The sequence below is a fragment of the Oncorhynchus gorbuscha genome, linkage group LG05 (genome assembly GCF_021184085.1).
Source record: "Oncorhynchus gorbuscha isolate QuinsamMale2020 ecotype Even-year linkage group LG05, OgorEven_v1.0, whole genome shotgun sequence".
In the NCBI taxonomy this organism is placed as follows: domain Eukaryota; kingdom Metazoa; phylum Chordata; class Actinopteri; order Salmoniformes; family Salmonidae; genus Oncorhynchus; species Oncorhynchus gorbuscha.
Window position 1 is genome coordinate 58,805,851 of NC_060177.1, and position 17,283 is coordinate 58,823,133.

The 17,283-nt window shown below is 44.0% G+C and overlaps 1 pseudogene; it reads left to right on the forward strand.

The window, feature by feature from the left end:
- Positions 1–32: 32 nt before the first annotated feature.
- On the forward strand, positions 33–11,946 carry LOC124034911 (annotated as a pseudogene).
- The last annotated feature ends 5,337 nt before the right edge of the window (positions 11,947–17,283 follow it).

Consider the following 17,283-nt stretch of genomic DNA (forward strand, 5'->3'; position numbering starts at 1 on the left):
GGGGATCCACTGGAGCAGTGTGGTCGGTTTAGGCTGGCGCCCCCTGGCCGTGGGCAGGAACAGCGCCAGCTGCTGGGAATCATGCTGTCTGGAGCCTGCCTGCAGTGCCGTGTGGAGCCTGGGGGGGGCGCTGTGTCCTACTGAGTTGCTCCAACAGCGGGCTCTGTCAAGTCACGTCTTTACCCCAGCCCCACATCGAGTCCCTGGGGCTCCTGCAGCAGTTTTCAAAGGGCACCACCACAGCTCGAAGGAGAAGGCAGAGGCGAGCACCTACAGGAAAGGGAAGTGGGTCGGACCAACTTTCTAGCACTGTGAGTCAACGGAAAGTTCTAGTATTGTAGTTGAGTCATAGATTCCTGTTTACCCTTCCTTCTGGGATCACTGGGACGGAGTAGATTAAAAACAAAGACTAAATACCCTTCTATAAAGTTATACATGGATGACATCTATATTTCTCTAACTGATGTGTTAATGTAAGCTATGCAATCTCTTACAGTGCATTTGGAAAGTATTCAGACCCCTTGACCTTTTCCACATTTTGTTACGTTTCAGCCTTATTCTAAAATGGATTAAATAAATAAAAATTCCCTCGTCAATCTACATACAATATCCCATAATGACAAAGAAAAAAGTTTTTTTTTTTAGAAATGTTTGCACATTTTATACAAATTAAAAATCACATTTACATACAGTACCAGTCAAGTTTGGACACACCAACTAATTCAAGGGTTTTTCTTATTTTTTTACTATTTTCTACATTGGAGAATAATAGTGCCTTCATTAAAACTATGAAATAACACATGGAATCATGTAGTAACCAAAAAAGTGATTGATGCTTTTTGCGGCAAACACACTCACACAGTTCTGGGTTGCTCATTTACTGCAGGAAGCCGTCTCCAGACTGACTGAGAAAGCAGTCTGATCCGGTTTGGCACCACATAACTATGTCAGTCAGGGTTCTCAACTCTGGATGACTTAAAAAGCAAGTAACGGTCTCAATGCTGAGCATGACCTCAGGGTTGCACTGAACAGAACTGAGCCCAGAATAGACCTGCTTGTTGAAAACTTCAACCAGTCACATACCTCTCATTAGGACTGTGTTTTTTTTCTGGTTTACATCTGTGTGATGCTTCAAACATCTTGCGCCAATCAGTTTGTTCCAGTTCAGAATGAAAATTATTTATTGTGGTTTAACAGCAACAGTTCCAACCTAGACAGATATGTAAATGTGTTTTTTAAATTTAATACATTTTATTATTTTTTTTTTACCCCTTTCGCCCTCATTTTGGGAGATCCAATTGGTAGTTACAGTCTTGTCCCATCGCTGCAACTCCTGTACGGACTCGGGAGAGACGAAGGTCGAGAGACGTGCGTCCTCCGAAACACAACCCAACTTAGCCGAAACCCAACCTGCTTCTTGACACAATGCTTGCTTAACCCGGAAGCCAGCCGCACAAATGTGTCGGAGGAAACACCGTACACCTGGTGACCGTGTCAGCGTGCATGCGCCCTGCCCGCAACAGGAGTCGCTAGGGCGCGATGGGACATGGACATCCCGGCCAGGCAGACCCTCCCCTAACCTGGGCGACGCTGGGCCAATTGTGCGTCACCTCATGGGTTTCCCGGACGCGGCTGGCTGCGACACAGCCCGGTATTGAACCCGGATCCTTAGTAACGTAGCTAGCACTGTGATGTAGTGCCTTAGACCGCTGCGCCACTCAGGAGGCTGTAAGAGTGTGTATAATGAGGAAAAGAAAACATGAATAGCTATTTATGTGTATCTCATTGTTATTTGTCTATATTGCATTTGTTTTAGGGATAAGACTAATTAAATGTACCAATATTTATGAATATTTGCATGTTTTTCATAAGCTTGGGTCCCAGGAAAACACAGGACTTCTCATTTGGGTCCCAGACGTAAAAAGTTTAAGAACCCCTGTTCTAGAATGCTCTCCCATCCCCACAGAGGAACTCTGGAGCTCTGTCAGTGAACATCGGGTTCTTAGTCACCTCGCTGACCAAGGCCCTTCTTCCCCCGATTGCTCAGTTTGGCTGTGCGGCCAGCTCTAGGAAGAGTCTCTTGGTGGTTCCAAACGTCTTCTATTTAAGAAGGGTGGAGGCCACTGTGTTCTTGGGGTCCTTCAATGCTGCATACGTTTTTTTGGTACCCTTCCCCAGATCTGTGCCTCGACACAATCCAGTCTCGGCGCTCTACAGACAATTCCTTCGACATCATGGCTTGTTTTTTGATCTATGGGCCCTTATATAGACAGGTGTTTGCCTTTCTAAATCGTGTCCAAGCAATTGAATTTATCACAGTTGGACTCCAAGTTGTAAAAACATCTGAAGGATGATCAATGGAAACAGGATGCACCTGAGCTCAATTTCGAGTCCCATAGCAAAGAGACTGAATACTTGTGTAAATAACGTACACAACCGGTCAAAAGCTTTAGGACACCTACTCATTCAAGTGTTTTTCTTAATCGTTTTACTATTGTCTACATTGTAGAATAATAGTGAAGGCATCAAAACTATGAAATAACGCATATGGAGTCATGTAGTTATTAAAAGTGTTGAACAAATCTAAATATATTTTATATTTGAGATTCTTCAAATAGCCACCCTTTGCCATCTTGGCCATTTGAACATCTTGGCCATGTTCTGTTATAATCTCCACCCGGCACAGCCAGAAGAGGACTGGCCACCCCACATAGCCTGGTTCCTCTCTAGGTTTCTTCCTAGGTTTTGGCCTTTCTAGGGAGTTTTTCCTAGCCACCGTGCTTCTACACCTGCATTGCTTGGGGTTTTAGGCTGGGTTTCTGTACAGCACTTTGAGATATCAGCTGATGTACGAAGGGCTATGTAAATAAATTTGATTTGATTTGCCGTGATGACAGCGTTGCACACTCTTGGCATTATCTCAACTAGCTTCACCTGGAATGCTTTTCCAAACTCCCAACAGGAGTTTCCACTTACGCTGAGCACTTGCTGGCTGCTTTTCCTTCACTCTGCGTCCGACTCATCCCAAACCATCTCAATTGTTTTGAGGTCGGGGGATTGTGGAGGCCAGGTCATCTGATGCAGCACTCCATTACTCTCCTTGGTAAAATAGCCCTTTCACAGCCTGGAGGTGTGTTGGGTCATTGTCCTGTTGAAAAACTGATAGTGGGACTAAGCCCAAACCAGATGGGATGGCGTATCGCTGCAGAATGCTGTGGTAGACATGCTGGTTAAGTGTGCCTTGAATTCTCAATAAATCATAGTGTCACCAGCAAAGCAACCCCACTCCATCACACCTCCTCCATGCTTCACAGTGGGAACCACACATGCGGAAATCATCCGTTCACCCACACTGCGTCTCACAAAAACAAGGAGGTTGGTACCAAAAAATCCAAAATTCGGACATTTCAACCAGTCTAATGTCCATTTGCTCGTGTTTCTTGGCCCAAGCGAGTCTCTTCTTATTATTGGTGCCCTTTCGTAGTGGTTTCTTTGCAGCAATTTGACCATGAAGGCCTGATTCACACAGTCTCCTCTGAACAGTTGATGTTGATGTGTCTGTTACTTGAATTCTGTGAAGCATTTATTTGGGCTGCAATTTCTGAGGCTGGTAACTCTAATGACCTTATCCTCTGCAGCAGAGGTAACTCTGGGTTGCCCTTTCCTGTGGTTGTCCTCATGAGAGCCAGTTTCATCATAGCGCTTGATGGTTTTTGCGACTGCACTTGAAGAAGCGTTCAAAGTTCTTGCCATTTTCCGTATTGACTGACCATGTCTTAAAGTAATGATGGACTGTCGTTTCTCTTTGCTTATTTGAGCTGTTCTTGCCATAATATGGACTTGGTCTTTTACCAAATAGGGCTGTCTTCTGTATACCACCCCTACCTTGTCACAAGACAACTGATTGGCTCAAATGCATTAAGAAGGAAAGAAATTCCACAAATGATTTTAACAAGGCACACCTGTTAATTGAAAAGCATTCCAGGTGACTACCTCATGAAGCTGGTTGAGAGAATACCAATAATGTGCAAAGCTTTCATCAAAGCAAAGGGTGGCTATTTGAAGAATTTGTTTAACCCTGTTTTACTACAAGATTCCATATGTGTTAATTAATAGTTTTGATGTCGTCACTATTATTCTACAATGTAGAAATAGTACAAATAAAGAAAAAACCTTGAATGAGTAGGTGTTCTGAAACTTTTGACCGGTATTGTATTTCTGTTTTAAATTTCTTATAAACGTTCAAACGTTTAAAAAAAGAAGTTTTAAACTGTTTTCGCTTTGTCATTATGGGGTGCTGTGTGTAGATTGATGAGGAACATTTTCTTATTTATTCCCTTTTTTAGAGTAAAGCTGCAACGTAACAAAGTGGAAAAAAGTCTAAATACTTTCCGACTGTAACTGCAGTGTTTACTTCACGAAGCCTGTTGAAGATTGTACAATGTAGCCAATGTCGCTCGTCATTTTTCCATTCTTATCTGAAGTTCATGAAGTACATCCGTGTCTTGACAGCGGGTTTCCAAGGATGCAGAGCGTCCAGCTCCAACGGTCGACATCGCCAGCGGTGTGGCCCTCCCTCAAACATCTGATAAGAATCCCAGTCAGTTAACCAATGGGAGTGGAGAAGCTCCATCACCCTCACAGCAGAACTCCACGTCGGAGGACACCAGAGACGCACCTTCCAACAGCAGCTCTGTGCTCCCCACTACTGCTCCTACAGTCACTACATCACCAACACAGGCTGGTAAGGCAGTGGACGCTGAACTCTGACCTAGTGTCCCTCAAAAGCCACCATTGACAACTGTTTGGTTAATAATGTACTAATAACAAAATGGACGTGCTGAGGCGTGTCTTCATGGAAGGAAGAAACGTGTAGCTCTAAATATCTACTCCCGTTCATAAACTGGCACCCACTGCAGATGTACGTCTACTGTTTGCACTTTGAATGAGCTTCTGTTTTTCAGTGTTTCCGCCCTCCGTTTCAATCCATGCAAATCCTGTGGTTTCCATGACAGTGCGGGAATTGGTGGTGTCCGCAGGCGAAAGTGTGGAGGTCACGCTGCCGCGCAACGAGGTGGAACTCAACGCCTTTGTGGTGCCAGCGCCCAAGCAAGGTACGACTACTCAACCCACCTGAGTTATTACTTAGTTAAACTGTATCATACACCTGTATTAATACACAACCCGTGTAGTCCACGTCTCACCCGAGTTCTGTATAAGCTTATCGGTTTCATTTGGCACGACCACGGCACACGACTGAGCTAACGTAGAAAACAGACTGGCACTAAGGTGAGCTCTGTATCCATGCATGCCATTGGTCATAGCTTACATCCTCGGCTTTGATTGCTCTCTGTCTCGAAAAGGGACCGACTATGAATTTGACTGGCTCTTGAGAACTCATCCCAAAGACTACAGTGGAGAGATGGAGGGGAAACACAGCGAGACGCTCAAGCTCAGCAAGGTACAGCTCCTTGAATTAGTTCAACCGTTACCTCTCTCATCTCTCTCTCTGTTCAAACTCTCAGGCCTCTTTTAACTGAGATTGGTTCTAGTCATACATTCATTCATACAGTACTGTAATACTGTAATACTATGAGAAACCGTTGTTATTGTGGTCCCTCCAATTCAACCTCTCTCTGGCTCTTGTGTTCAGCTGACGGTGGGGCTGTATGAGTTTGAGGTGACCGTGGGCAGCGACGGAGCATATGGAGAGGGCTTTGTCAACGTCACAGTCAAACCAGGTGGGGTGGTTAAGCTAACATGACTTGTATTGACCGTGTTTTGATATTCTCTTCAGTAGGAACCTGTGTAAACTGTCACATCTTAAAGGTCACCCCCCTCGACTTTCCATTTATTGGGCTACTATACTGAAACGTCGACAATGACTCCTACCTGGGGGCGTGTTCGTTAGAACCGAACGGAGGATAGCAGACTGAAACAGGGATGGATTACCTGGAGTTGTCCAATAAGAAATGCACGTTTTCGGGTTTGGCTACTCGTGCCCTAATGAATACGGCCCAACTGTACCGTTCAGCCAATTAGCTAACCTCTTCCACTTCACAGAGCCGCGGATAAACAAGCTGCCCGTCGCTGTGGTTTCCCCTAAGTTCCAGGAGATATCCTTGCCAACCAGCTCCACGGTGATCGACGGCAGCCGTGAGTTCACCCGTCTCGTTGGTCACAATCAAATCAAATAAACTGGAATTGCACCATCTGTGGATGTCAAAGGGGATTTTATGTCGCATCTTGTCTAGTTCTTTGCTTACAAAAAAGAGACAGATTTTGTCAAGGGTGTATTTATTTAGATTATAGCTCTACTGCCGTACATTGACATTGTAGCTAGACCGTTTTAGGACAAGAACCGGTATTTACCCTGGAATGCGAGATGTTTATCTTTGGTTTGGTGCAAAGGCCCTCTGTCAACACCCTGTGCAGTTCTTCCATAAAACAATGGGGAGATAAACTTTGGTAGTCAGGGTTGAGACGGGCAAAAGTATAGGCAGGGTGGCCTAGACATTTATGGACCGTTCGGTTTTTATCTGGTTCTTTTCCCCCTCTTCTTCCTGTCCTGTCTTCCTCCTCTCCCTGTGTTTCGGCCCCATCAGAGAGCACAGACGATGACAAGGTGGTGGCGTGGCATTGGGAGGAGGTGAAGGGCCCGCTGAGGGAGGAGAAGGTCTCGGCAGACACCCAAATCCTCACCCTCACCGGCCTGGTCCCAGGGAACTACACATTCAGGTACTGTTCCCTTGTCTTCTCAATGGGTATGTGGCGCTTCGTAGTTTCTCTACCTAGTGCTGACACTTTCATTACTGTTGTACAGCTCCCGGCGCTGTCACCTTGTCTTCTCCATGGGCATTCACAGTCTTTTCTCTACATATTTCAGCAATGAAAGACAGGGGGGTGTGGTATATGGTCAAGATACAGTGGCAAGATAAAGTATGTGAACCCTTTGGAATTACCTGGATTTCTGCATAAATTGGTCTTAATATTTGATCTGATCTTCATCAATTATAGACCAACAGGCGGCTTAATCTAATAACACTCAAACAATTATAAGTTTTCATGTCTTTGTTGAACACACCGTGTAAACATTCACAGTGAAGGTTGGGAAAGTATGTGAACCCTTGGATTTAATAACTGGTTGACCCTCCTTAAGCAGCCATAACCTCAACCAAATGTTTTCTGTAGTTGCGGATCAGACCTGCACAACGGTCAGGAGGAATTTTGGGCCATTCCTCTTTACAAAACTGTTTCAGTTCCACAATATTGTTGGGATGTCTGGTGTGAACCTCTCTCTTGAGGTCATGCCACAGCATCTCAATCGGGTTGAGGTCAGGACTGACTGGGCTACTCCAGAAGGCGCATTTTCCTCTGAAGCCATTCTGTTGTTGATTTACTTATGTATTTTGGGTCGTTGTCCTGTTGCATCACCCAACTTCTGTTGAGCTTCATTTGGAGGACAGATAGCCTAACATTCTCCTGCAAAATGTCTTGATAGACTTGTGAATTCATTTTTCCAGAGATGATAGCAAGCTGTCCCTGCCCTGAGGCAGCAAAGCAGCCCCAAACCATGATCCTCCCTCCACCATAGTTTACAGTTGGGATGAAGTTTTGATGTTGGTGTGCTGTGCTTTTTTTTTCCACACATAGTGTTGTGTTTCCTTCCAAACAACCCAACTGTAGTTTCATCTGTCCACAGAATATTTTGCCAGTAGCGCTGTAGAACATCCAGGTGCTCTTGCGAACTTCAGACATGCAGCAAGGTTTGTTTTTGACAGCAGTGGCTTCTTCCGTGGTGTCCTCCCACCAACACCATTCTTGTTTAGTGTTTTACGTATCGTAGCCTCGTCAACAGAGATGTTAACATGTTCCAGATATTTCTGTAAGTCTTTAGCTGACACTCAGGATTCTTCTTAACCTCATTGAGTGTTCTGCGCTGTGCTCTTGCAGTCATCTTTGCAAGACGGCCACTCCTAGGGAGAATAGCAACAGTGCTGAAATATCTGCATTTATAGACTATTTGTCTTACCGTGGACTGACTTTTAGAGATACTTTTGTAACCCTTTCCAGCTTTATGCAAGTCAACAATTCTTAATCTTAGGTCTTCTGAGATCTCTTTTGTTCAAGGCATGGTTCACATCAGGCAATGGTTCTTGTGAATAGCAAACTCACATTTTGTGAGTGTTTTATAGGGCAAGGCAGCTCTAACCAACATCTCCAATCTCATCTCATTGATTGGACTCCAGGTTAGCTGACTCCGGACTCCGATTAGCTTTTGGAAAAGTCATTAGCCTTGGGGTTCACATACTTTCAATAATTTGTGTGTTATTAGTTTAAGCACACTTTGTCTATTGTTGTGACTTTGATGAAGATCAGATCAAATTTTATGACCAATTTATGCAGAAATCCAGGAAATTCCAAAGGGTTCACACACTTTATCTTGCCACTATACTACGGCTAAGGGCTGTTCTTAGGCACGACGCGACGCAGAGCATTCAGGGCTCGAACCACCCAGTTTATAATGCTTTTTATAAACTGGGTGGTTCGAGCCCTGAATGCTGATTGGCTGACAGCCGTGGTATATCAGATCATATACTTCGGGTATGACACAACATTTCTTGTTACTGCTCTAATTACGCTGGTAACCAGTTTATAATAACAATAAGGCACCTCTGGGTTTGTGGTACCACAGCTAAGGGCTGTGTCCGCTTTGCGTGTAAGAACAGCCCTTTGCCGGCGTATATTGGCCGTATACCACACCCCCTAGTGGTTAGAGCGTTGGACTAGTAACCGAAAGGTTGCAAGTTCGAATCCCCGAGCTGACAAGGTACAAATCTGTCGTTCTGCCCCTGAACAGGCAGTTAACCCACTGTTCCTAGGCCGTCATTGAAAATAAGAATTTGTTCTTAACTGACTTGCCTAGTAAAATAAAGGTTAAAAAATAAAAAAAATATTGCTTAAATATACCTAGTTGTTTCTATGGGCATGCCATCTTGTATTCCCCGTCTATCTCTTTGTTCAGCTGTTTTCCTCCATATCATTTCACAAGCATTTGCCCCTCTCCCCATTTCAGCCATAGGTGAAGGCTAGGTCTTAGACAAAAGCAAGGACGTTAGACAAATTCCTATCACAAACTTACCCCCCCCTATTCTCTCCTCTTCAGTCTGACGGTTACGGACTCAGACGGGGCCCAGAGCTCCACCCAGGCCACGCTGTCGGTCAGCAAGGCCATGGACTACCGGCCGGTGGCCAACGCCGGGCCCAACCAGGTCATCACGCTACCGCGCAACGCTGTCACGCTGCACGGCAACCAGAGCGCGGACGACCACGAGCCGCTGGCCTACGAGTGGTCGCTCAGCCCCGAGAGCAAGGGCAAGGTGGTGGAGATGCAGGTGAGAGAGGAGCACCAGAGGTGGCCATGTCAGGGACCATGCACATGTCTTACCGAGCAATCATGGGGATTTGAGGTGTTTTGTTTTCTGAAAATAAAGCTTTTTTTGTGGTTTTAAAATGGAAATTCTTCATTTCGACACCAACAAGAAAAGGGAAATTCTTCTCTCCCATCTTGATACTTATTTTCTTCAACTTATAGGGCGTGCGGACTCCCACTCTGCAGCTATCTGCCATGCAGGAAGGAGACTACACCTTCCAGCTCACTGTCACAGACACAGCCGGACAGCAGGACACGGCACAGGTCACTGTTATCGTCCAGCCAGGTAAATCAGCAGCATATAGATCATGTGTATTTATGGCTAATTTCAACACCACTGCAGTGGTAATTGCTTGAATATCTTGGCCTGATTTACAAGAAATAAGCCACACATTGTCTCTCATTCATTGCTGTTATATAACATATCTGAATGGATGTTTTTTTAACCTTGATGAACGGAGACAAACGATGAAAATACGGATATTGTCCTCGTGTCACCAAAGTCTACGTTTCCCCCGTACCTGCTTGTGTTCCATCCTCCTCAGAGAACAATAAGCCCCCAGTAGCGGACCCCGGCCCAGAGAAGGAGCTGACCCTACCTGTGGACCGCACCACTCTGGACGGCAGCAAGAGCACGGATGACCAGAATATCTCCACCTACCACTGGAAACAGAGCAAGTCAGTATTCACACACCTATGCACAGACGGACACAATAGACGTGTGCACACACTCCACTACATGCATGCTCACACACTCACTTTCTCTCATACGCACACACTCCCAAATACATACACACACACACCACACTTTGGCAAATGACACACTCCCTGTTCTCTGTGCTTGAATGACACTTAGTTCAACTACCAGAGGCAATATGGTGAGTGGAGATGACACTTTAGAGCTCTCTTCTTTTCCACCTCGTGTTATATGGTGCAGTTCAGTGCTCTGTGGTGACAGTGGAGCTGCTGTTTCTCCACCTGTCTGACTCTGTGGTGGTCGTCTCTCTCCTTTCAGGGGCCCGGACGGAGTGAAGATCGAGAACGCCGACGGCGCCGTTGCCACGGTGACGGGGCTCCACGTGGGCGAGTACGAGTTCAGCCTGACCGTGACGGACGAGAGGGATCTGGCGAGCACCGACACGGTCAGTCATCGTCCGAGAGGGTAACTGTCCTGTGTGTGTGTGTGTGTGGTGTGTGTGTTTGTTCTGTATTTTTTTTGTTTAAATTCGTTTTTCTCGTTTCATAAGAGTATGATTTTCCTTTTCTCTTTTTTTTCTGGGTGCTGAGATGAGTTTTAGCAGAAAAACACAGTTATGTCGGCAATTCTATATTAAAAGGAAATGTATCAGAGACTGAACTGTATGAAGCTTTCAAAAACAGGCTTTACAAGGTAATGGTCTCACGAGATGCACTCAAATATTTTGTCAACTGAAGTCTTGCCGAGCTGAATATCAGTGCTCTTTGAAGTATAACCTAAAGTATAACTCCCTCACCTATAGTTTTACCAGGTGCGTGGGAACCGCGTACAGAGTATTTCAGAATACTCTTTGGCACTACAATGTCCTTAAATGTCTCTTGTCTGCCCTCTACCAGAGTTAGACCAGCCCCCAGTAGCCCATGTCCAGTCCAGGCCGGCCATCTCTCTGCCCCTGCGGACTGCAGCCCTGGACGGTTCCCACTCCACAGACGACAAGGGCGGAGTCAGCTACTTGTGGACCCGTGACGACAGTAGCCCAGCAGCAGGGGTGAGAGACCGAGTCCACTCCGTGGTGCTATAATGAATAACAGAAATATTTACAGAAAATATCATGAAGTATTAGGTGATCAGGCAAGCACAATGAACCCGAAGTAAGTAAACTAACAAATACCATCTAGAAAACATTTCCTTCTTCATGTTGTATTAAGTAAAAGCATTCTTATCGTACTCTTGCATTTCTCATGATTAACATTCTGCTTAACAATAGTTGCATACAATGAGCTACTTGGAAGTATTTGGAATAAGAATTGTGTTCTGCTCAGACAACAGTTTGTTGAGATGTATTTTTTCAGTAATGTAGGCCATTGCATGCAGCTAGAAAATACATTCTGCAATTATCACATTATTCAATGTCTTAATCAGACTTTGAATTAAGAAATGTGTCATCAGCATGAGACAATCTCATTTGTAATTGATCAAATGCAAATAAAATGCATCTTGTCTGAAGAATTAATTGTGTTCCATCCTCCAGGATGTACTGAACAACTCCGACCACCAGGCGGTGCTGTTTCTCACTAACCTGGTGGAGGGAAAGTACAGCTTCACTTTGACTGTGACAGACAGCAAGGGCCAGAGCAGCTCAGACAGAGGGACTGTAGAGATCAAACCAGGACCATACAGATGTTGTATGTGTATGTCACGCCCTGACCTGAGATCTCTGTTTTCTTTATACTGTATTTTGATTAAGTTAGGGTGTGACTAGGGTGGATACGCTAGTTTTGGTATTGTCTAGGGGTTTTGTATGGTCCAGGGTTTTTTTATGTCTAGGGTTTTGTAGGTCTAGGTATTTGTATGTTTATGGTGGCCTGAGATGGTTCCCAATCAGAGGCAGCTGTTTATCGTTGTCTCTGATTAGGGATTATATTTAGGTAGCCATTTTTCCTTTTGGTGTTTGTGGGATCTTGTCCTATGTTTAGTTGCCTGTCTGCACTATTCATATTAGCTTCTTGGTTTGTTTTGTTAGTTTGTTCAGTGTTCATTCTTTTAATAAATTAGAATGTACGCATACCACGCTTCACCTTGGTCTCCTTCATACGAACGTGACAATATGGGAACAAAGGAAGGGGTAGTCATTAAAAAAAGAATGTCAACCCCTATTATTTCACACAGTGAGTACATGTAATATTATGTGATTGGTTAAGTCAAATTTGACTCCCAAACTAATTTATGCTTACCTGAACAAAGGGGGTGAATACTTATGCAACAGTTATTTCATGTAAAGGAGTGTGTAACTGGCTGCAGGGAAGTCAGGCGCAGGAGAGCAGAAATGGGTAGCAAACGGAGCCCTTTACTGAGGCGAACAAAACACGGCACTCAGAAACACACACGGGTTACAATAACCCTGCGCAAACCAGCCTGGAGTACACATACATTTACACATAACAATTCCACACACAGACATGGGGGGAAACAGAGGGTTATATGCAAGACGAGTAATGAGGGAATGCAAACCAGGTGTGTGGGAAAACAAGACAAAACAAACGGAAAATGAAGGGTGGATCAGCGATGGCTAGAAGACCAGTGAAGTCGACCGCCGCCCGAACAAGGAGGGACCAACCTCGGCGGAAATCGTGACAATTTAATATTTATTAATTTGAAAGAAATTGTACCGTTATCTTTTCACTTTGACATTATGGAGTATTTTGTATAGATCAATAACAAGAAATCACAATTAAATCTATTTCAATCCAACTTTGTAATGCAACAAATGGTGAAAAACTCAGAAAGGGTGTCACGATCATTGAATGAGGACCAAAGCGCAGGAAGGATATAACCCCACCCACTTTGCCAAAGCACAGCCCCCACACCACTAGAGGGATATCTTCAACCACCAACTTACCATCCTGAAACAAGGCCGAGTATAGCCCACAAAATTCTCGGCACAACCCAAGGGGGGGGCGCCAACCCAGACAGGAAGATCACGTCAGTGACTCAACCCACTCAAGTGATGCACCCCTCCTAGGGACGGCATGGAAGAGCACCAGTAAGCCAGTGACTCAGCCCCTGTAATAGGGTTAGAGGCAGAGAATTGCAGTGGAGAGAGGGGAACCGGCCAGGCAGAGACAGCAAGGGCGGTTCGTTGCTCCAGAGCCTTTCCATTCACCTTCACACTCCTGGGCCAGACTACACTCAATCATATGACCCAATGAAGAGATGAGTCTTCAGTGAAGACTTAAAGGTTGAGACCGAGTCTGCGTCTCTCACAAGGGTAGGCAGGCCATTCCATAAAAATGGAGCTATATAGGAGAAAGCCCTGCCTCCAGTTTGCTTAGAAATTCTTGGGACAATTAGGAGGCCTGCGTCTTGTGACCGTTGCATACCTGTAGGTATGTACGGCAGGACCAAATCCATGTTCAGTTAGATGATTTTGTATAATATATAATACCTAGTATGCTCACAACTGCATGGTGGTATAGATATTGCTAGCTGTTGTACATATACAGTGGGGCAAAAAAGTATTTAGTGGGCCACCAATTGTGCAAGTTCTCCCACTTAATTAGATGAGAGAGGCCTGTAATTTTCATCATAGGTACACTTCAACTATGACAGACAAAATGAGAAGAAAAAAATCCAGAAAATCACATTGTAAGATTTTTAATGAATTCATTTGCAAATATTTGTAACGGCGTTCTTCGTTTGTCGAAAGAGTCGGACCGAAATGCAGCGTGGTGGTTACTCATGTCTTTAATGAAACAATCGCGATACATGAAATAACTTACACAAATACAAAACAACAAACGGAACGTGAAATCTAATTACAGCCTATCTGGTGAACACTACACAGAGACAGGAACAATCACCCACGAAATACAAAGTGAAACCCAGGCTACCTAAATACGGTTCCCCATCAGAGACGACAAGAATCACCTGACTCTGATTGAGATCCGCCTCAGGCAGCCAAGCCTATACTAGACACACCCCTAATCAACCACAATCCCAATGCCTACAAACACCCCAATACGAAAATACAATAACCCCATGTCACACCCTGGCCTGAACAAATAATTAAAGAAAACACAAAATACTAAGACCAAGGCGTGACAATAATGGTGGAAAATAAGTATTTGGTCAATAAAAGTTTATCTCAATACTTTTATATACCCTTTGTTGGCAATGACAGAGGTCAAACTTTCTGTAAATCTTCACAAGGTTTTCACAAACTGTTGCTGGTATTTTGGCCCATTCCTCCATGCAGATCTCCTCTAGAGCAGTGATGTTTTGGGGCTGTTGCTGGGCAACACAGACTTTCAACTCCCTCCAAAGATTTTCTATGGGGTTGAGATCTGGAGACTGGCTAGGCCACTCCAGGACCTTGAAATGCTTTTACAAAGCCACTCCTTTGTTGCCCGGGCGGTGTGTTTGGGATCATTGTCATGCTGAAAGACCCAGCCACGTTTCATCTTCAATGCCCTTACTGATGGTAGGCTTTGTTACTTTGGTACCAGCTCTCTGCAGGTCATTTACTGTGGTTCTGGGATTTTTGCTCACCGTTCTTGTGATCATTTTGACCCCACGGTGTGAGATCTTGCGTGGAGCCCCAGATCGAGGGAGATTATCAGTGGTCTTGTATGTCTGTTTGTTTCTGGTGTCCTTTGACAGTTCTTTGGTCTTGGCCATAGTGGAGTTTGGAGTGTGACTGTTTGTGGTTGTGGACAGGTGTCTTATATACTGATAACAAATTCAAACGGGTGACATTAATACAGGTAACGAGTGGAAGATAGAGGAGCCTCTTAAAGAAGTTGTTACAGGTCTGTGAGAGCCAGAACTCTTGCTTGTTTGTAGGTGTTATTTTTCACCATAATTTGCAAATAAATTCATAACAAATCCTACGTGATTTTCTGGATTTTTTTTCTCCATTTGTCTGTCATAGTTGAAGTGTACCTATGAAGAAACTTACAGGCCTCTCTCATCTTTTTAAGTGGGAGAACATGCACAATTGCTGGCTGACTAAATTATTTTTTGCCCCACTGTACATATAGTAGTGTTTTATATAATCTTGTTTTTTACAAGTGTACTGACAAGTGACTAAATGATTCCAGCTGCATCAGAAACTAATATAGTGTTGACTTCAACTCCTGGATCAATTCATTGTGATTTTCATGAAATACATTTGAATAAACTAGCTTCAGTCTAACTGCTCAAACAAATGAAGCAAGGATTTGGTGTATCATTTAAAATTGATTTGTTGGAAGGAAACATGTTTCAATAACAAAGTAGATTAGTCCGTCAATATAGCTAATATGTAGACTTGTCTAAAAGACAAAGTTTATTCGCTCTGTAAGTTTATACAGCAGTATACAGAAACAGTTATGGTAATGTATGACATATACAGGGTCTTCGGATGGTATTCAGTACAAGGTCCTACAGTTGACAGTGCATGTCAGAGCAAAAACCAAGCCATGAGGTTGAAGGAATTGTCCGTAGAGCTCAGAGACAAGATTGTGTCGAGGCACAGATCTGGAGAAGGGGACCAAAAAATGTCTGCATCTTTGAAGGTCCCCAAGAACACAGTGGCCTCCATCATTCTAAAATTGAAGAAGTTTGGAACCACCAAGACTCTTCCTAGAGCTGGTCACCTGGTCAAACAGAGCAATCGGGGGAGAAGGGCCTTGGTCAGGTAGGTGACCAAGAACCCAATGGTCACTCTGACAGAGCTCTAGAGTTCCTCTGTGGAGATGGGAGAACCTTCCAGAAAGACAACCATCTCTGCAGCATTCCACCAATCAGACCTTTATGGTGAAGTGGCCAGACCGAAGCCACTCCTCAGTAAAAGACACATGACAGTCCGCTTGGAGTTTGCTAAAAAGGCACCTAAAGACTCTCAGACCATGAAAAACATCATTCTTTGGGCTGATGAAACCAAGATTGAACTCGTTGGCCTGAATGTCAAGCGTCACGTCTAGAGGAAATTTGGCACCATCCCTACCTTGAAGCATGGTGGTGGCATCATCATGCTGTGGGGATGTTTTTCAGCGGTAAGGACTGGGAGACTAGTTAGGATTGAGGCAAAGATGAACAGAACAAAGTACAGAGAGATCCTTGATGAAAACCTGCTCCAAGAGCGCTCAGGACCTCAGACTGGGATGAAGGTTCACCTTCCCACCAGACAACAACCGTAAGCACACGGCCAAGACAACACATGAATGGCTTTGGGACAAGTCTCTGAATGTCCTCGAGTGGCCCAGCCAGATCCCGGACTTGAACCCGATCGAACATCTCTGGAGAGAGCTGAAAATAGCTGTGCAGCGACGCTCAAGGCAAAGGGTGGCTACTTTGAAGAATATATAAAATATATTTTGATTTGTTTAACAATTTATTTGGTTACTACATGATTCCATATGTGTTATTTCATAGTTTTTATGTCTTCACTATTATTCTTCAATTTAGAAAATAGTAAAACATAAAGAGAAACCCTTGAATGAGTTGGTGTGTCCAAACTTTTGACTAGTACTTTATATATATATACTAGTGTATGCATCCGTGTAACTGTCACTGGGACCTTTTTTGGTTCTATTGTTCTTATTTTAAATGTGAGTAGTTCATTCCTTGAGGTGTTCTTGTCTATTGATGTTCTGTATTAGGTCATATGTTATGTTTTGTGTGGACCTCAGGATGCATTCTGCTTCAGCAACAGCTAATGGGGATCCTAATAAAATACTATTAAAAAAATATAAAAACGGTAGCTAAAAGCATTATTTGGTCAAACAGTAAATTATATTATCCTCATGATTCCTGTAATGAATGTGTCTGCCCCTGTGCCGGTGCCCTTTTTGGGGCCTGCTCGAGAGAAAAATGTGTTCTGATTGTATAACATTTCAAAATGCAGTTACGTGAAACACACAAATTAAGAAGCTTTGTCCCCTTGTCCCTTTCGAAGAGAGGGGAGGGTATCAGCTTTCTGTAGGTATTTTTTTATTCAATATACAGCTCAGTAGCAAGTATTTTACAACCAAGATATTTGATATGGCTTTGAGATATGGAGTGGCGCACAAAATGCCTCATGGGTAGTAGCCTACAACTGCAATGTTTTTTTAGGACCTTACATTTGCTGTTGGATGGAAAATGGCTACTAGCAGTGGGTATTATAGTTAAT